The sequence below is a fragment of the Lissotriton helveticus genome, chromosome 9 (genome assembly GCF_964261635.1).
Source record: "Lissotriton helveticus chromosome 9, aLisHel1.1, whole genome shotgun sequence".
Classification (NCBI taxonomy): Eukaryota; Metazoa; Chordata; class Amphibia; order Caudata; family Salamandridae; genus Lissotriton; species Lissotriton helveticus.
This window is the reverse complement of record NC_136070.1, coordinates 725,297,939-725,318,819: the sequence shown is the minus strand read 5'-3', so window position 1 is coordinate 725,318,819 and position 20,881 is coordinate 725,297,939. Positions and strand designations below refer to the sequence as shown.

General features: G+C 48.5%; 1 long non-coding RNA gene across 1 annotated transcript in view; it reads right to left on the bottom strand.

The window, feature by feature from the left end:
• Positions 1–743: 743 nt before the first annotated feature.
• The window catches only part of LOC144781822 (uncharacterized), a 120,349-nt gene continuing 100,211 nt past the window's right edge, over positions 744–20,881 (bottom strand). The window contains exon 3 of the long non-coding RNA XR_013601072.1: positions 744–1,166. This is a non-coding gene — a long non-coding RNA (uncharacterized LOC144781822). The remainder of the gene's footprint in view (positions 1,167–20,881) is intronic.

The following is a 20,881-nucleotide window of genomic DNA, read 5'->3' as shown; positions in this document are numbered from 1 at the left end:
CTGCTGCAGTCTGTGCCTGACAAATTTGTGGAAAAATGGCAAATGAAAATCCTGTTGAAGAGGGGACAGCCAGGAAAAGGAAAATTACATTTTCTGATCAAGAGTTGGAAATTCTTATTGAGGAGGTGACTGCGAGACAGGAACAGCTTTTTGGGAAGCAGTCTCTGAGGGTTCCTGAAGCTGTTAAAAGAAATCTATGGATTGCCATACAAGCCAAGGTAAACGCAGTAGGTGTAGCATATCGTGACATAAATAATTTACAAAAAAGATGGTATGACCTGCGCAGTTGTGCAAAAGAGAAGTTAGCAAACAGGATTAAAGCAGCAAAAAAAACTGGAGGTGGAGCACCCAGGGATAGACCCAACACCCCCCTGGAAGACGTGGTGGAAGGCACACTGTTGACTGAGGCTGTAGTTGGAGTGATAGACATTGATACTTCAGAGATTCCAAACCCTTCTGAAGGTAAGTGAATTGTTAATTGTTTTTGTTTTCTGAATGGAGCCTAGAAATTGCAAGAGTCTTGTGAAAGTAGTTGTACTTGCAGAATTGTATTTCAGTAGTGTAGGATATCTTTTCTTCATTTTTCAAAAAAAAGTTATTTACTGTTTGGAAATTGGAAGCAGTGCATCATGGGAGTTGTAGTTTGAATCAGTCCTTCATTTACACAAACAAGAATTTTAAATATAACATTTTTAACAAAGAAGAAATATAAAGAAGTAGACTGGGATCATGTTATTGTATAGAATCTCAATTTTTATTAATTACTTTTTGGAAAGTGCAAACTTTAAATAACATCATGTTTGTATTTTTTTAACCATAGAACACTTCAGGAATTAATTGAGCGGGATTTGAGGGATTTCAGCACCCAAGAAGCTCAAGAAAGAGATGAGGGAAATGCCCCTACCATATCAGCATTACATTCTCAGACAGGTGAAAGACAGAGAGTGCGTCAACTGCTGCAAACTGATTCTGAAGCAGAGCACAATGATAATGTTGCTGAAAGGCAACCTCAAACTACTCCAACAGTCACAAACAGAAGGCTGAGTAGGCGAAGGAGACTTCAGCAGTTTTCTTTACGCCGTGGTCATGCAACAGATAGTGGTCGATTTGCGGAGGGTCCCATCACTGGCAGTCTTGTTGAAGACAAAATCCTCAAGGTACAGCGCCTGCAAGGCAAAGACATTAGAATAATCAAAGGTAAACTTGGACATATCAGCAAACAAATGGGTTCTTTATCCAACAGTATGAATAAAATGATTAATGTAATAAAGACAGGCCATGAAACATCTTCAGTGAAGCTTGACCGCATTGCCACTTCTTTAGAGAGCATGTGCTCATTGATGCAAAACCAGCAAATTATAAGTGAAAAAAGGCAGCTGCGACTAATGAACAACATGCAGGCTCATAACAGGCAAATGTCTCGCCTTTCAAATTGTACAACTAGGCTCTGCAAACAGACCCTTTCCACCCAGGTACTTTTGATGAAAACATTTGAACACATTCACAAGGGATTGGGGACTATCCATGACCCTTTGGAAAATCACATAGCAATGGATCACCAGAAAAACAACTACTAATGGAGGAGAGTGGAGCCGGCAGTGCTGTGAGTGGCACACTTGAGCATTGCTTAACTGGCACACGCCGTAGCAATAGAAAGCAGAATGATGCAAATAACATGGCCATGCAAAGTGGGAAAAATGCAGGGAAGGCATTAGGAGTGCGTGGACGTAAGAAATGACATTATGTCTGTGATGCCTTTTGCTTGTTATTGATAATGTCCAAGTGGTTTATGGTTTCATGATTTTCATTTTATAATTTCTGACTTAAACAAAAGTGAAATCTTGGTGATACATTTGAAGTCCATTAAGTGAATGCATTTATTTTGATTTTGAAATAAAAATTTCGTTTTTTTGAAAACCAAATAAATCAGTGTGTCCATCCTACCTCATTCAGAAGTAATGTTGTGTGATCTCTGCCCTTCTCCCCTCTGCTGCCTCTGGACCATGTGCTCTTGCTTGTGGTTGTGGAGGCTGATTGTCATTTTGAGGTAAAACATCTTCATCAAGTTCTATGCCTCTCTCAGTTGCTAGGTTGTGCAGCATTGCACATGCGGCTACTATTTTGCAACAAATGTCTGGCTGATATTGCAATGCTCCACCTGTCTTATGTAGTATGCAAAAGCGTGATTTCATCACACCAAAGGTCCTCTCTATCACATTCCTGGTTGTTATGTGAGCCTGGTTGTAATGCTGCTCTTTCCTGGAAGTTGAATTTAGGTATGGAGTTAAAATGTAAGACCTCACTGCATAGGCACTATCACCTATAAAAAGAAGAATCAAACATTTACACTTGCAAGGAAAAAATGTGTCCAGATGAAGAAAAAGTGTGTTACAATTTTCAAAAGCATATTTACCCAGCAAGTATCCATCTCCAAATTGACCTGCAAGCAGTCTAGCATGAATAGCACTGTGTCTAAAAATGTAGGAGTCATGGGCACTTCCAGGGTAACTAGCAACTATGTCTGTGATATTAGTTTTTGAATTACAAATGGCTTGAATGTTAAGGGAATGGAAGCATTTCCTGTTGCGAAAAATATACTCATTTTCAGAGGGTGGACAAATGGGAACATGTGTGCCATCTACACAGCCAATGACATGTGGAAATTGAGCCATTTGATAGAAATCTAATTTGGTTTTCATCAAATCCTGTTGTGTGTTTGGAAATTTTATATGATACCTTATTCTTTGTAACATGGCATTTAGGAAGGCATTAAAAAATCTGGAAAGTGAACTCTGGGAGACACCACCAGCAATAGCTATTACACCCTGAAATGACCCTGAAGCAAGGAGGTGCAGTGAACACAATACCTGCACATGGGTTGGTATAGCTTGTGTCCTGCGTGTTTGCCTCTGCAAAATTGGGTCCAATTCTTGAATTAAATCTAAAATTAAATTAGCATTGAGCCTATACTTAGCAAAAATCTCAGATTCAGTCTGCCCTAGTAAGGTTATGCGCACTCTGAAGATTCTCTCTTGTATGAGCCTTCTCCTCCATCCTGCAGCTACTCTCAACCTCTGCCTGCGAGCCAAAAAGAAAAGTGCTGCCATTCTGAAAAGCAAATTCATGGTCTATGAGGTCCTTATATGCAGTACTGATGATTAACAGCTGTAGTGAAAAAAGTTAGTGAAATTAGCACCAGGTTTGACTTCTTCTAATTTTAAGAATTCCAATTTGCGATTTCTTAAAAATTCGCAAATTGCGACATTTCATGCATAGCATTTTCTCGCAAAAAAATGTGATTCGCAACTATAGCAATTTTTTTAAAGAAATCGCAAAGACTTTAGCAATTCCTAAAAATGCGAAAAACACTTAAAACTTGATGCATCCCAAAACCATGAATTGCATTCGCAAACGGCCGAATTATGCGATTCGCACCGTTTGCAAATGCAATTCTGAATGATGCATCTAGGCATTAGCCTCTAAATCAGTGAAGTACTTAGGGTTTCTTTTGGGAGGGGGCTGCATGAGACCACAAGAAGAGAAAGTTGCAGCGATAGCCCAATTCCCCTTCTCTAAGAGTAAAAAGGACCTCCGAGCCTTTCTAGGCCTACTTGGTTATTATAGATGATCCATTCCTAATTTTTCTGACATAGCCAGTCCTTTAACCAATCTTTTAAGGAAGACAAGTCAGAACGAAAAAAGTTTGAGAAACGCCTCACCTTTAGAACTAGGCGCATTCCATCAATTTAAACAGGTTATTACTTCTAAGCCAGTCCTTACCAATCCTAACTATGAGAAACCATTCATATTACAAACAGATGCCTCTGATAATGGTATTGGAGCAGTACTATCGCAAGAAGGTGACACATGGGGAGGAACATCCCATACTCTTTATAAGTCGGAAACTTTTTCCAAGGTAATCCAAGTATGCAGTCATTGAAAAAGAGGCTCTAGCCATTAAGTGGGCTGTGGAAGCTCTCCGATATTATTTAGATGGAAGAGAGTTCCTACTATACACCGATCACGCGCCCCTTGAGTGGCTTTCTCGAAACAAAAGACAGAATCAAAGGATTTTTAGGTGGTTTCTAGCCCTACAGCCTTTTAGATACACTGTACATCATAGGAAAGGCAAAGACCATGCAAATGCCGATTTTATGTCCCGGTATCCCTGTGAACCATTTCATGTAGACAAGAAAGTTAGGGAAGGGGATGTGAGGGTGGCCCCGCCCCCATCCGTACCTGTGTACATAACCCAAAAGACATAACGTGGATTCCCTACCACTATGAGAATGAGGACGAAACTAGTACCGGATCACCATTGCTAATACGCGAAGCTTCCCTCCTCCCGCAGCCTTCTGGAAAGAACCTGGATACAACTCGCTCCTTGGGAGGCGGGTCAGACGCCTTACGTGACCAATCAGGGCTCCGCACAGAAGAGCAGCCACGGCTAAAGAGGGAAGGAGAGACACCATTGGGCGCGACTGAAGAGGAGACACAGGAAGAAGATAACCGGAAGATCCAGGAGTCGCCGAGGGAGAACGCCGACTTCGAAACCGAGGAAACCGAAGACGAAGAGCCGGAGAGCTGGAGTGAAGACTGGTGGAGCCCGGAGGACACACGAGCCGCCACAACTCAGGAGAGTTGTGACTATTAGCGGTACGTGACGGTACAAGGGCTTAGGGAAGGGGAGAGAGGTTGCAGTTGGTGAGAAGTTAACCTGGGGAAAGGGCGGGTTTTGACGGCAAGTTTCTTTGTTTCACGCCTCACCCTGATAGTTGCCACATATTCAGACCGCGTAAACTGCTTCATGCCTCTCCCCGATACTTGTCCACACATTCGGGCACGAGTAAAGTGCCCCACTTATTTTAGCACACGCCGGGCCTTAGAATAATACCTTCTACTTTCCCTTATAACATTCCCTATTGTAAAAATATCCTACACGAACCCATCTTATGTAGCACTCACGTGGTTTTGGGGATGGTATCCCTTAGTATTAAAAGGGTAGACTCTGACGCCACTCTCTGTTGTTTGAGGTGCCTCCGAAGAACCGGGCAGAACCCCAGAAACCAGTAATAGGTTTCTCAAGACCTGGAAGACCACCAGAAACCCGTAATAGGTTTCGAAGCACCCAGAAGAGAGGAGTACTCATCCCCGGACTGTCTACCACGTCACTCTGCGTCTGACTTTACATTGCTATTTCACCCTAGCTGTTTGCCTTATCATTGTACTGTGAAAGACAAAGAAACCCTCACTATTGACCCCATACGGCCTCCTCGCTTCTGACCATCCCTCCGACAGCCGGTAAGTGGCCCTTTTATACACTTTTAATGAGGACCCGCTGACCGCAAGATCTAGCTTTAGCAGGTGTTTGCCCGCAGAACATAACAAAAAGTTGCATATTTTATTAAAAACTATTTTCATCACTTCTCGGAAGCTTTATGGCGAAAGCTCCTTAAGCTATTGTTTATTTGAAGCCCTGTCGCTGTCTTAGTTTCCAAAGCTGCGGAAAGTCCCAGTTGGCCCCCACTCCTACTCTTAGCCCATCTTGTTCTTCTAGGTGACAGATGCATCCTGTTTTACTACATCTTCTTGATGTTCAGAAAGATGTACACGCAGATAACAAGGGCTCGGAGACTTGTTCATCAGAAAGACAGTGACCTGAGGTTATTGGCCTTCATAGGAGAGATACATCTGAAGTTACAGGAGGGTGTGAGGCCAACTGCCTCTGTAGATGCGCAAGGCAGTGTGGACAATTTTAGTACAACCCTGTCTATGGGCTGGCAGGGACAATTGAGACTCTCATGCTTCAGATGTGGACAGAATGGGCCTGGGGCACTATATGGTAAAACTAGATTCTGCTTCATTACTCCCTGTGGTTCATGGGCTTTGTAGTACGTTTAGTGGTGTTTTTACTTTTTATCTTTGAACATGCTGTTTAATAAAAGTGAAGAAATTAATGCATAATCCTGGCCTCCAAGTCCTTAATAGACTTGAAACCTTCCTGCATTTTAACTAGGAAGTTTTGGGGGGCGCTAGAGAGCCCACAGCAAGATGGCTGCACATTAGTGTAGCTCTGCCGGCTGGACAGCTAAGCCTACAGAATCCATCATATGGGCAGGCATAGGAGGCCCTAAAGTACAGTATTGAGTGCTGTGGTAGACGAGAGATACAGATCGGAGCAATAGTGCTCCACAGACAGTGGCGAAAGTAATAAGGAACCGCCGTCAGTCAGAGCGGCAAGGCAAAATGGCTGCCCGGAGCGCTCACCACTAAACAAAGAGGGCTGATACCGGACAATAGTGAAGTCTGCCTGAGTGCTGGAGGCAGGAATGCGCCGGAGGGACTCATCATGTAACGCGGGTGAGCACAACAGACTGAGTAATATTATCCAGCAGGCCAGCGTCAGCGATCCTGGTGCGTGCCGCCTCTACATGTGCAGTTCCGGATTACCTTTAGAGGGGAGACAAGTGACAGCATCGCCCTGGCGCACATCGATAACCAGACAGGGAGCGCTTCATGAGGTGAACCGCGAACGGAAACCACGCGTCAAGACAAATGAAGTGAGACAGGAAGTGGGGGAAGTGGTGAGAATCCATGCGCTGCACTGGGAGCCCAGAGGGCCATGCGGCCTGGAATAACATAGCGCGGCCCGCAAGAGCCTACAGATGCGGAGGAAGGCGATGGGGGAAGAGGCCCAGAAATAAAGCGTAACACCTGAAGCGAGAGACCTGTGAAGTGGTGCGAGTCCACTCCACCCCACCGTGCCTGTACTGGAAAATAAAGGCGGTATTGCCGGCACGACCAGGGATGAGAACACGCCGTTGTGAAATCAGAGGGGGACAGTGGCTGGGTCCGCATAACCTTCGCTAACCTGCTTGAGCCATAGCAAACCACAGGAATGGTGCTGGGCATTGGACGCCTACACAGCTTAGAAGGATCCAGGCCCAGCGAGACCCATTAAAATGAGAGAGGAGCTACTATTTTATTTATTTTTAAAGTTGTATATAGCACAAACATGACCCTAGAGCAGAGGTCTTCAAACTGGTACTCCTCATCATCAACAACTATCGACAACCATAAATGCGCCTGTTAGACCTGGCATATTTTGGCATGTTTCCCCCGTTTTTTTCCTTTCTGACATCATAGTTTTGACTTTTTTATCTGGTTTAGTGTCTCTGCGCACTTTCTCACTGCCGTTCAGGGTTAAAGTGCAAGTGCTCCTATTGTAAATTGTATTATGGAATGGTGTTTCCATGATTGGCATGTTTGACTTGTTAGTAAGTCCCAAGTAAAGTGCACTGAGGGTGCCAGGGCCTGTAAATCAAATGCTGCTGGTGGGCCTGTAGCACTGATTGTGCCATTCACCAAAGCAGCCTTGAAAAGGGTTTTCAGATCTGACACTGCAGTGTGTGTGTGCAGTTTATAACTGCCATGTTGATCTGGCAAGTGCACCCACTTGCCAGGCCCTATTTTTCACTTTTCTTACATGTAAGTCACCCCTGAGTTAGGCCCAAGGTACTCCTGTGGGCAGGGTGCCATGTATATTAAAGGTAGGACATGTACTGGTGGGTGTGACATGTCCTGGCAGTGAATTACAGTGTGTTTCATTTTTCACTATGGAAAGGCTATTTGTCCCATAGGATGGAATGGGAGTTTACTTATAACATCTTACAAGCATATGTTCCCATTGGGACACGATGGAGAAATGGGTTTTAGTATGCCTGAACTCAGAATATAAACATGAATCTTTTAGTAAAGATGATTTATATGTTCTGCGTTTGGAAATAGCACTTTTAGAAAGTAGGTATTTTGTTGCTTAGCCACCCTGTGTGTCTCTGCTGGGTTTGTGGATTGACTGTCTGGCTTTGGAGTGACAGGGGCTGTGGATGTGCATTTTCATCAGACAGCCACTGGGGGGTCAAGGTGTGTCCATCCTTTCCTGGATGAGTCAGGGCTGTGCTGAATAGACCTGGGCTGTATTTATAGTAGTGGGAGGAGATTTCCTGGCACCTGAATGGGCCTGGTGTGTCTTGGACAATGCTGTCACCACCTCCTGCCAGGAAGCTGGGCCAGAGAGAATGGAACTGGTTTGGGCTTGGCACAGGCACTCTCTGCCAAAAAGCACAAAGAGAAACTGAGTATAAATATTGGGGCCCAGAACTGTAGAACTCACTGGAATCAAGGAACCTGCCAAGAAGAAGAGCTGGAAGAACTGCCTAGAGGAGTACTGCCCCTTTGCTGTGTTGTTGCTTGGTTGGGTTGGCCTGCAGTTGCTGCTTCTGCCTTGGGCAGTGAAAGGACTGGACTAAACTTTCTTTACTTGTTGCTGAGTATCTCCAAGGGCTTGAAGTAGAGCTTGCCTCCTGTTCTGAAGTCAAAGAGACCGCAAAGACTTCACCTACCTCTGGGTACCGCCTCTGGAACCGTGGATTCAGTTGCCACAGAGGGGGAAAGCAACCGACTCGTCACCGACTCTGTCGTTGACTCCGTCGCTGGCTCCGTTGTAGTGTAGTTCCTATATTCCCAATAGGCTCTGCGCATTGGAATAATATAAACAGCAGTGTAGACGTAGGACTGAGGTCGACTAGGTCTCTACTGACTATATTAGACTTAATTAGTTTTGCCAGCTAGCTCAGAGGTCACTAGAAACTTTCTCGAATGTTCAGGGAAGAGTTAACTCTCCGGATTTAGACAAGAAGGGATTAGCTTCTGACAACCGCATAAACATGACAACTTTGCTCCCTCAGAATAAAGAGTTTATCTCTAGAGTCGTGTGAAAACAATAGACGGTTATTTCACTCAGTCAATCGTGCATACTTAGTTTCACCAGAGTGCAGAGAAATAGAGAGACGGGCGTTTTCAATAAAAGATGTTATTTATTGAGCAGTCTTCTTTCTCATGCAAGAGAAATGAATTGCCACAATTGCAATACTTAACATGAAGTAACGTGCGTACAGTAAAAGGAGTATTATGAAATAATACTGTAAAAGCATTGATATGGTTTCTTAGCCATATGATACTTTAAAATGGATAAAATATATACATACATATACATAAAAACATTGACTAACGTACTCAACTGGTGCTTCTAATCTACGCCTACCCCGGTGTACCTGACCTAAGCCTAATACGTGGGAAGGAGTAAGTAAGTTGCAGTTTAAGTTAAGTTAGGTTTTTGCCAAGGATCTGAATCAAGAATTCTCTTAAGGGTTTAGTCAGCTCCGTACCTTGGTTCTTAGAATGAAGGAGGTCTTGTATCTCTCTCTCAGGACTCGATATCCCAGCAACCCGCAAGGGTGGCTGGAAACACCGGAGCTGGATTTTCTCAGCTGGAGAAAAAGACAGCGTCTCTCTCAGTGCGTCAAAAGGGAGGGCGACTTCCTTAGGCTCCTCGCATCAGCTGGGCTTCCGATAAGTAGATGCCGCTCTGCTCCAAACCACCGTGTGTTTGCTTAAGGCAACGTTGGTATATTTATACCTGAAAGGTACCGGATTTGACGTAAGGTTGGACATAAGACGTCACCAAGAACTAACAGTTCTTTCTGACTCTAGGAGTTCTTGTGCAAATCAAAACAAGAGCAGGGGTATTTCCCGGGCTGCTGGAGGCTTGGTTTGTTTAAAGATCGCGTTGTACTTTCTAGGAGTCTAGGGGAGTAGCCTTGCCGTATTTGGACTGCATGGGCTATTACTAAATATGGATATGATTCTTATGCCTCTATAAGGCTATTATTTATTATAGCCACATAAGGGCATAAATCGGGAATATCGAATTAGGGTCCTAGATAGAAAAACAACACCCACTCCACGAATGAATGTCCATCATTACTAAAAACTAAGCAATATTAAACATAACGATGCATGTGTGTTTTCCAACCCACCCCAAAATACATAAATTGCATTTGAAATGGTATATGGCAAATACACGAAAATGAGTATTGGTACTGTACGCTTTTCAAGCAGTGTTATCATTCAGTTAAATGCATATATATATCAGCTGAATGAATTGCGAAAATTACACATGAAATGGCTCTGAATACAGAAAAGAAGGTCGAGACCATTCCAACACATATTTATGCAAATGCTATACATGTGCTAGAGGCTGAGGTAAAATATTGTTCTAGAGTTCCTAAAATAGAAGCTCTGTTCTATAAGAATAGTTCTACTTTAAGCAGAGTATTTTGTGCCAGAAAGAGGGTAAATATTTTGGAAGTGAAAAAAAAAATAATTTTGCTTTCAGGGGAAAAAATAGTTCCAAATGTTTTCAGTAGCTGTGTTTATCAAAAACTGAAGGCCTAATTCAGAGTTCAGGAACGCTGTGTGCTCGTTGTTTAAAAAGTTATTCTTTTTGTTCAGGGGAGAACATCATTTCAGACAGACTTGCTAAAAATTGGTCTACAACATCAGGTGAAAGTTCGACCAAGTTCGAAAATGCTGAAATTGTGCATATGTGAGAATAGTTGCTATCATCGATGTCAGGATCAGCAATGCTCACAGAAGGTTGTACCTGTTTGGTGCTGCTTTCCTCTCGTACTTCACCGCCACCTACTCATAGTGGTGTAGTCTCAACGAATGCTGTCATCAGAATAGGTAGCCGCTGGGGACAACACGATGCATGAGTCGTTACCGGACCTAGCAAAGTATCGATATCCATTGGTACTGCTGATGGTAGTGTAAGACAGACGTCCAACACGCATTCTTCTCCGCATAGCATACATCGAAGCACAGGTAAGATGCAATTTTATACACCAACAAAAAATAGCAGTGGGTCACAGGGCTAACTAAATTATGTATCCTTCATAACAATGTGTTCAAAATCAAACAGTGAGATCTTGCCGGGGGAGACTCCTCAGCGTGAAAGAGTTCCCATCAGTCCCCCATCGAGACCGCCCTTCATCATCTGGGTACTCTCAAACTTTGAGGGAACTGATACCCATAACAGATCGGAAGATGTTCTAAACCTAATCTGGGGTATATCAGTGAAAACAAGGCTAAGATATGAATTAATGTGTCTCTAAAGGAACTGAATAGCAGTGCTAACTATAGTGAAAGTGCAATGGTGAAAGTACTCTAAAATTGGATAGTGCTAGGGGAAAAAAGTTTATTATGCACCCCTTCACTCCCAAATCAATAAAAACAGTGCAATAGTAGTGTAACAAATAACTACCAATAAGAATCTTAGGTCGACATGTTTCTGCAGACACTCGGAGCCAGAAGGGTCTCCTGCTGCTTCCTCAGGACCATTAATACTACTGCTAAATGTATAAAAGAAATTATATCACCTGAGAAGTGCAATATATTTTTTCTTCCTCCTGACTTCACACGGCAGGAGAGATTCCAGATACATAAAAAGAAAGACCAAGAACGCACAGTCAGTAACTCTACCAATGTGCTAGAATCAAGAAACAACATTTTTAGTTTTTTGTTCTACACGCTAGCTCTTAAATGCCAGCCACATATGGGCAATAAAGTCTACCATATACAGTAATTGTTTGTGTTCACTCACCTATTAGGCAGAAGGGAAAAGCCCCACCTCACCTGGCACCAGCTCAGGTACTAGGAGCACCGCTCTAGTAGAAGGAAAGAAACAAACTTAGGGGCTCATTAGGATGGCGGACGGAAGGCCGTCCGCCGTCCTGGAGTAGGCGGAAAAAGCCCTCTTCCGTCCGCCTGCCGCGGACAGTCCGACCGCCATATTAGGATGGGAAAAACTGTCAAAACTCCGTACGCGGCGGAAGAGAACGCACCGCCGCGGAACTACACCCGACCCCGCGGCGGACGTAACCAATCCAGAGACACCGCCGTACGGAATGACGTCTCCGACCGTGCCCCAAATCACGATGGTGGAAAACACACAAAAAAACGCTGCGGAAAAACAACCTGCCTGAACACGGCGGATTCCCCACAGCGAAGACACAACACATTGCAGAGATACCCACCACAAGCAGCTCGCCCACATGGACTCAGCGCTACACGCTTTTCCGATACTCTTCGCGATCCTCCACCAGCAAGTCATGGACCATCATCGACGACGACGCAGGTACGCTACACACCATTTACTTCCGGAAGGGGAGAACCTGGCAGGGCTGTGACGTTGGGAAGGGGAGTGTCATGTCACAGGAAATACATTGACGAACGCACCAAAATATACACAATTGAAGTACACAACCAGGTATGACAGCGACAAACCACAAAACATGATTCATTAGCTTTATTCAACATAATAGGTGCATAATATCAGAAAATCCAAGAGCATGGGCAATGTGCCCAACAGAGCAGGTACATCATTGGCAGCACGTGAGAGGGCAGAAAGCAGTATCAGAACAGCAACAGGGCATTGTGCCCAACAGAGCAGGTACATCATTGGCAGCACGTGAGAGGGCAGAAAGCAGTATCAGAACAGCAACAGGGCATTGTGGACAACAGAGCAGGTACATCATTGGCAGCATGTGAAAGGGCAGAATGCAGTATCAGAACAGCAACAGGGCATTGTGGACAACAGAGCAGGTACATCAGAGGCAGCACGTGAGAGGGGCTAAGTGCATCAACAGTCCATTGCACTGGACAGGTCCATCAGAGGCAGCACGTGAGAGGGGCTAAGTGCATCAACAGTCCATTGCACTGGACAGGTCCATCAGAGGCAGCACGTGAGAGGGCAGAATGCAGTATCAGAACAGCACCAGGGCATTGTGCCCAACAGAGCAGGTACATCAGAGGCAGTAAACGAGAGGGCAGAATGCAGTATCAGAACAGCAACAGGGCATTGTGCTCAACAGAGCAGGTACATCAGAGGCAGTAAACGAGAGGGCAGAATGCAGTATCAGAACAGCAACAGGGCATTGTGGACAACAGAGCAGGTACATCAGAGGCAGTAAACGAGAGGGCAGAATGCAGTATCAGTACAGCAACAGGGCATTGTGCCCAACAGAGCAGGTCCATCATTGGCAGCACGTGAGAGGGCAGAATGCAGTATCAGAACAGCAACCGGGCATTGTGCCCAACAGAGCAGGTACATCAGAGGCAGTAAACGAGAGGGCAGAATGCAGTAGCAGAACAGCAACAGGGCATTGTGCCCAAACAGAGCAGGTACATCAGAGGCAGTAAACGAGAGGGCAGAATGCAGTATCAGTACAGCAACAGGGCATTGTGCCCAACAGAGCAGGTACATCATTGGCAGCACGTGAGAGGGCAGAATGCAGTATCAGAACAGCAACAGGGCATTGTGCCCAACAGAGCAGGTACATCATTGGCAGTAAACGAGAGGGCAGAATTCAGTATCAGAACAGCAACAGGGCATTGTAGACAACAGAGCAGGTACATCATTGGCAGCATGTGAGAGGGCAGAATGCAGTATCAGAACAGAAACAGGGCATTGTGGACAACAGAGCAGGTACATCAGAGGCAGTAAACGAGAGGGCAGAATGCAGTATCAGTACAGCAACAGGGCATTGTGCCCAACAGAGCAGGTCCATCATTGGCAGCACGTGAGAGGGCAGAATGCAGTATCAGAACAGCAACAGGGCATTGTGCCCAACAGAGCAGGTACATCAGAGGCAGTAAACGAGAGGGCAGAATGCAGTATCAGAACAGCAACAGGGCATTGTGCCCAACAGAGCAGGTACATCAGAGGCAGTAAACGAGAGGGCAGAATGCAGTATCAGAACAGCAACTAGGCATTGTGGACAACAGAGCAGGTACATCAGAGGCAGTAAACGAGAGGGCAGAATGCAGTATCAGTACAGCAACAGGGCATTGTGCCCAACAGAGCAGGTCCATCATTGGCAGCACGTGAGAGGGTAGAATGCAGTATCAGAACAGCAACAGGGCATTGTGCCCAACAGAGCAGGTACATCAGAGGCAGTAAACGAGAGGGCAGAATGCAGTATCAGAACAGCAACAGGGCATTGTGCCCAACAGAGCAGGTACATCAGAGGCAGTAAACGAGAGGGCAGAATGCAGTATCAGTACAGCAACAGGGCATTGTGCTCAACAGAGCAGGTCCATCATTGGCAGCACGTGAGAGGGCAGAATGCTGTATCAGAACAGCAACAGGGCATTGTGCCCAACAGAGCAGGTACATCATTGGCAGTAAACGAGAGGGCAGAATGCAGTATCGGACAGCAACAGGGCATTGTGGACAACAGAGCAGGTACATCAGAGGCAGTAAACGAGAGGGCAGAATGCAGTATCAGTACAGCAACAGGGCATTGTGCCCAACAGAGCAGGTCCATCATTGGCAGCACGTGGGAGGGCAGAATGCAGTGTCAGAACAGCAACAGGGCATTGTGCCCAACAGAGCAGGAACATCAGAGGCAGTAAACAAGAGGGCAGAATGCAGTATCAGAACAGCAACAGGGCATTGTGCCCAACAGAGCAGGTACATCAGAGGCAGTAAACGAGAGGGCAGAATGCAGTATCAGAACAGCAACAGGGCATTGTGGACAACAGAGCAGGTACATCAGAGGCAGTAAACGAGAGGGCAGAATTCAGTATCAGAACAGCAACAGGGCATTGTGAACAACAGAGCAGGTACATCATTGGCAGCATGTGAGAGGGCAGAATGCAGTATCAGAACAGCAACAGGGCATTGTGCCCAACAGAGCAGGTACATCAGAGGCAGTAAACGAGAGGGCAGAATGCAGTATCAGAACAGCAACAGGGCATTGTGGACAACAGAGCAGGTACATCATTGGCAGCATGTGAGAGGGCAGAATGCAGTATCAGAACAGCAACAGGGCATTGTGGACAACAGAGCAGGTACATCAGAGGCAGCACGTGAGAGGGGCTAAGTGCATCAACAGTCCATTGCACTGGACAGGTCCATCAGAGGCAGCACGTGAGAGGGGCTAAGTGCATCAACAGTCCATTGCACTGGACAGGTCCATCAGAGGCAGCACGTGAGAGGGGCTAAGTGCATCAACAGTCCATTGCACTGGACAGGTCCATCAGAGGCAGCACGCGAGAGGGCAGAATGCAGTATCAGAACAGCAACAGGGCATTGTGCCCAACAGAGGAGGTACATCATTGGCAGCAAACGAGAGGGCCGAATGCAGTATCAGAACAGCAACAGGGCATTGTGGACAACAGAGCAGGTACATCATTGGCAGCATGTGAGAGGGCAGAATGAAGTATCAGAACAGCAACAGGGCATTGTGGACAACAGAGCAGGTACATCAGAGGCAGCACGTGAGAGGGGCTAAGTGCATCAACAGTCCATTGCACTGGACAGGTCCATCAGAGGCAGCACGTGAGAGGGGCTAAGTGCATCAACAGTCCATTGCACTGGACAGGTCCATCAGAGGCAGCACGTGAGAGGGCAGAATGCAGTATCAGAACAGCAACAGGGCATTGTGCCCAACAGAGCAGGTACATCATTGGCAGTAAACGAGAGGGCAGAATGCAGTATCAGAACAGCAACAGGGCATTGTGCCCAACAGAGCAGGTACATCATTGGCAGTAAACGAGAGGGCAGAATGCAGTATCAGAACAGCAACAGGGCATTGTGGACAACAGAGCAGGTACATCAGAGGCAGCACGTGAGAGGGGCTAAGTGCATCAACAGTCCATTGCACTGGACAGGTCCATCAGAGGCAGCACGTGAGAGGGGCTAAGTGCATCAACAGTCCATTGCACTGGACAGGTCCATCAGAGGCAGCACGTGAGAGGGGCTAAGTGCATCAACAGTCCATTGCACTGGACAGGTCCATCAGAGGCAGCACGTGAGAGGGGCTAAGTGCATCAACAGTCCATTGCACTGGACAGGTCCATCAGAGGTAGCACGTGAGAGGGCAGAATGCAGTATCAGAACAGCAACAGGGCATTGTGCCCAACAGAGCAGGTACATCATTGGCAGTAAACGAGAGGGCAGAATGCAGTATCAGAACAGCAACAGGGCATTGTGGACAACAGAGCAGGTACATCATTGGCAGCATGTGAGATGGCAGAATGCAGTATCAGAACAGCAACAGGGCATTGTGGACAACAGAGCAGGTACATCAGAGGCAGTAAACGAGAGGGCAGAATGCAGTATCAGTACAGCAACAGAGCATTGTGCCCAACAGAGCAGGTCCATCATTGGCAGCACACGAGAGGGCAGAATGCAGTATCAGAACAGCAACAGGGCATTGTGCCCAACAGAGCAGGTACATCAGAGGCAGTAAACGAGAGGGCAGAATGCAGTATCAGAACAGCAACAGGGCATTGTGCACAACAGAGCAGGTACATCATTGGCTAGCCAAGAACGTGTGTCAAGCGACCCGTCACAAGGAGATTAACAAAACGTAGGTGGTTACATTCGTCAATCTACACACAAACTTACATGACATGTGACTGATGGCAACTAGACCTCACACCACAGAATCTGGTGGACTGCTTGAACAACTCGCCTCGGACACACCGCCAGCGAGTGTGAGACACAGCCACAGATCTACTGACTGACACATGTGCCATAGACCCAGACACACCGCCAGCACCAGCAACAGGAGTGTGAGACACAGCCACCGATCTACTGACTGACACATGTGCCATAGACCCAGACACACCGCCAGCACTAGAAACAGGAGTGTGAGACACAGCCACCGATCTACTCACTGACACATGAGCCCTAGAACCAGACACACTTGCCGGACATGTCCCTGTACACTGACCAACAAATACCATGCCTGCACCTGACACATGTGAGTGAACAGCAGCAGAGCCACAAGGACCACTTAAATGGTGAGCCACAGGGCTGTATGGGCCAGAAGACAGGGTGGCTCTGGGAACTGGGGACAGCTGTACTGGAGTGACATTGGGGTGTTCAGGTCTCACTGGTGTGTGTCTCCGTTTCTTTGTGAAACGTAGGGGTACCCCGGACATGCCTGGACTGGTAAGTGGAGTGGCATCACCAGACATCAAAGGTGTATCATGTGCTTGTGGTGGTCTGCTCTCTGGGGACGTGCTGGACCCTGCCTGCCGTTTGATGTGGGCCTGCCTTCTGCCCTCTGCATCATGTGTAATGGGGGATGCAACAACAGTGTACTCCTTCCTCTGCTTTAGTGGGCCGTGGATGGGAGTAGAGGTATGGGGTGACTCGACCGCTGATACATGTGTTGTACATTCCTTAAACATCATCCTCAGTGCAGCCAGGGGTGAAATATGCCTGTCCTTGATGGTGCTCGTGTCCATGGGAGAACCCTTGGCCATGGGATGTGCCTTGGACGTCGGAGATGTCCTGTCCCTGATCCCTTTCTGGTGCCCTGACCCTGGGTGCAGACATGTCCATTGTAGTGTCCCTCTCCTTTGAAGCTACCCTGCTCTTGGGAGGTGCCCTCACCTTGGTACTGTCCTTGTCCTTTGAAGCTACCCTGCTCTTGGGAGGTGCCCTCACCTTGGTACTGTCCTTGTCCCTGGGAGTGTCCCTGCTCTTGGGAGGTGGCCTTTCCTTGTTACTGTCCTTGTCCCTGGGAGTGTCCCTGCTCTTGGGAGGTGGCCTTTCCTTGTTACTGTCCTTGTCCCTGGGAGTGTCCCTGCTCTTGGGAGGTGGCCTTTCCTTGGTACTGTCCTTGTCCCTGGGAGTGTCCCTGCTCTTGGGAGGTGGCCTTTCCTTGTTACTGTCCTTGTCCCTGGGAGTGTCCCTGCTCTTGGGAGGTGGCCTTTCCTTGGTACTGTCCTTGTCCCTGGGAGTGTCCCTGCTCTTGGGAGGTGGCCTTTCCTTGTTACTGTCCTTGTCCCTGGGAGTGCCCCTGCTCTTGGGAGGTGGCCTTTGCTTGGGAGTCACGTTGGTGGGGGATGGCTGTGTAGCATGTGAATCCATTTCCATACACACCCCTCCATGATCCTGTCTGTCAACTCCAGTGTTGGACACGTCGTCTTCGGATAAAGAGATCACAGGCTTAGGGGATGGTGTCTGTGCCCTCCGTGCCCTGCCTTGCTGCCTGTGGCTGCTCCTAGTGTAATGACCAGAATAAGAGGCCTGGTCTGAAGACTCACTCTCCCCTGTAACATCAAGTGGTGTGGATGGTGGTACAGAAGTAGCACCCTGTCTATGCGACTGTACAATGGCTGAGGACACAGTGTTTGCCAATGACTGAACTGTTCTGTGGAGACCAGCAACATCGCCATGCATCCCCTCCATGAATGCCACTACCTGCCCCAACTTCCTATCATGGTCTTGGAATGCATTGATCATGTTGGTCTGCCCTACACACAGCTGTCGCAGCAGATCAACAGCCTCTGCACAAAGTGCACTTTGTGTCACTGGGGCAGGGGCGGCGGTTCCTGCACCGAAGGCAACTCTGCTCCCCCTCCTCTGGCGAGCACGAGCAGTACATGTTGCAGTGGGTGGCAGTGTGGGCCCTGTGTGCTGTGTCCCGACTGAAGGTGTCGATTGCCCACTCCCTGTCTGTGCCAACAGTGCGGACTCACCAACACTTTCTGAGGATGAGGGCAATGGTGTTTCCATATGCGAGTCCTCAGGGACGGTCCTGTCCCCCTCTCCGGGGCTGCCCTCTTCAGTGTCAGTCTGCGTGTGTGCGACCTCTGATTCGGAAGCCTTGCCACCACTCATCTCCGTCATCTGCGGGTCAGTGCCCTCTGCCAAAGCTGAAATAGAGAGAAACGCGGTGTGAGTAAGTGCCACAAACACGTACTGAAGGACAACAGATCTAGGATTCAATTACATACATTGTACATGTGGCACACATCCTGCACACGTCCCACCCCTACTATCTGCACACATGTCATGCCATGGGACCACAGACCTCAACGGCATGTCCTGGAACCCTCAACTACCAAGCAAGTGGGCTGTCCACCTGGCGGACATGGATGCCAACGCCTACTCCGCTAATGGCACCAGCATGGTATTTCAGCTAAACATACGCACCACTGAAGCCACTACTGTGTCCGAGCAGCAATACATGCATTGCAGGCCCAAGTAACATACACATACAATCTGCTTACCGCTACTTTGCAGTGGTTCCCCACTCAGCTGGGCGGACAGGTCAGGATGCGTCACAGCAATGATACGGTGCATAAGAGGGGTCATGGTGCGGCGGGCCAGACGTGTAGATCTTGGAATCATCCCCAGTGTCATCTCCGCCACATTCTTGCTAAGCCTGGAGATGTCGTCCCAGCGCTTGTGGCAGTGTGTGTGTCGTCTATTGAACCCCTCCACTGCCCGTACATCACGTGCTATCGTCCTCCACACGGCCTAGCGAACGTGCAGCTTCACCTGCCATGTTGGGAGACAAGAGGGTAACGTAAGTGGACAGTATGACATGCACAAACATCGCAGGAACACGATTCAACATGCAGACATGCTCAGCACTACACATGTAAAGGTCCCACAGCACACCGGCAGGCCTGCAGAAGACAGGAGCCACTGAACACCTCATGACCAACAACATGTACACCACTGTACTTACCACCTGTCCGGGTGCACCGTAGAGCCGTTGGTAGTGGCTGAGCACACCCTCCACAGGGACATCCAGCTCCGCTGCGGTGAAGGGACGCGACCGGCTCTCTCGCACTCCCTCCATGGCAAGGTCCTGGACTGTGGCACAACAGCAGCAGCCGTAGGTCAGCTCAGCAGAAGCAGGTCGAGGTGATGGTCACAGGCAGCAGCCGTAGGTCAGCTCAGCAGCAGCAGGTCGAGGTGATGGTCACAGGCAGCAGCCGTAGGTCAGCTCAGCAGCAGCAGGTCGAGGTGATGGTCACAGGCAGCAGCCGTAGGTCAGCTCAGCAGCAGCAGGTCGAGGTGATGGTCACAGGCAGCACTGGATCGAAGCAGTGAATGTGTGCTTCTGAAAGTCACACATATATAGGGACCAGAGCCCATGTCAGTGGCACACGTGGCCAGCTATTGGTTCCCCCTGGATGCCTCATTGGAAAAGGCCCAATGACAGGCCCTGCTGTGGCGGTGCACTGTTTCCGCCATTGTCGATGGCGCATACGCGCCCCGCGTGACCCCTTCCCATTGGCTGCCTGTGCACGTGCCGTCACGGACACACATCGGCAACCGCAAGTGCGCACTTCCGCGACGGTTGCATCTTTTGCAACAATGTTCAATCAGTGGCGCCACCATGGCGGTGCACGCCTTCCGCGGGGGAGGTGCAGGCCAACACATCCTTCTGATGATGTCAATGGAGATGGCAGTTCATGACCCCCCTTACAGTCACGTTGCATCATCCACCGTACACCATCCGTGCCCGGCCCGGTCACCCACCGCCGGGCCAGGCCCGGTCACCCACCGCCGGGCCAGGCCCGGTCACCCACCGCCGGGCCAGGTCAGTCACCCACCGCCGGGCAAGGCCCGGTCACCCACCGCCGGGCCAGGCCCGGTCACCCACCGCCGGGCAAGGCCCGGTCACCCACCGCCGGGCCAGGCCCGGTCACCCACCGCCGGGCCAGGCCCGGTCACCAACCGCCGGCCTGGCCCGTTCACCCACGGTGGGTGACCGGCCCGGCCCGGCGGTGGGTGACCGGGCCAGGCCCGGCGGTGGGTGACCGGGCCGGGCACGGACGGTGAACGGTGGATGATGCAACGTGACTGTAAGGGGGGTCATGAACTGACATCTCCATTGACATCTTCAGAAGGATTTGTTGGCCGGCACCTCCCCTGCGGAAGGCGTGCGCAGCCATGGTGGCGCCACTGATTGAACATTGTAGCAAGAGAAGCATCCGTCACGGAAGCTTGCACATGCGGTTGACGATGTGTGACCGTGACGGTCCGTGCACAGGCAGCCAATGGGAAGAGGGAACGCGGGGCGCGTATGCCCATTAGGAAATCGCGGAATCTGTGCACCGCCATGGCGGCGCCTATGTTAATATTTTGACCGCTGCACCGTGCTGTATAGGCGGCTCTTGCGTTATGAGGGTTGTGACCGTGCTGGCAAAACTGCATATG